Source organism: Austrofundulus limnaeus, unplaced genomic scaffold (genome assembly GCF_001266775.1).
Source record: "Austrofundulus limnaeus strain Quisiro unplaced genomic scaffold, Austrofundulus_limnaeus-1.0 Scaffold1522, whole genome shotgun sequence".
NCBI lineage: Eukaryota > Metazoa > Chordata > Actinopteri > Cyprinodontiformes > Rivulidae > Austrofundulus > Austrofundulus limnaeus.
Window position 1 is genome coordinate 59,963 of NW_013953924.1, and position 590 is coordinate 60,552.

Here is a 590-nt window from a genome sequence, read left to right on the forward strand (position 1 = left end):
CTGTAGGGTGGGCTGGGACGTGTCTACATCCTGGAACCATAGATTACACTGTAGGGTGGGCTGGGACGTGTCTACATCCTGGAACCATAGATTACACTGTAGGGTGGGCTGGGACGTGTCTACATCCTGGAACCATAGAATACACTGTAGGGTGGGCTGGGACGTGTCTACATCCTGGAACCATAGATTAGGACATGTCTAAATCCTGGAACAATAAGGTAAGCTGCAGGATGGTCTGGGACGTGTCTAAATACTGGTCTGGGGCATGTCTACATCCTGGAACAATAAGGTATATTGCAGGATGGTTTGGGACATGTCTAAATTCTAGAACCATATGGTAAACTGCAGGATAGTCTGGAACGTGTCTAAATCCTGGTCTGGGATGTGTCTAAATCCTGGTCTGGGACATCTCTACATCCTGGTCTGGAACGTGTCTAAATCCTGGTCTGGGATGTGTCTAAATCCTGGTCTGGGACGTGTCTACATCCTGGTCTGGGACGTGTCTACATCCTGGTCTGGGACGTGTCTACATCCTGGTCTGGGACGTGTCTACATCCTGGTCTGGGACGTGTCTACATCCTGGTCTGGGA

The 590-nt window shown here is 50.0% G+C and overlaps 1 protein-coding gene across 1 annotated transcript in view; it reads right to left on the reverse strand.

The window, feature by feature from the left end:
* Positions 1-279: 279 nt before the first annotated feature.
* cdyl (chromodomain protein, Y-like) overlaps positions 280-590 on the reverse strand; it is a gene marked incomplete at its 5' end in the record, with an annotated part of 7,384 nt that continues 7,073 nt past the window's right edge. The window contains 1 exon segment of the mRNA XM_014032726.1: positions 280-579.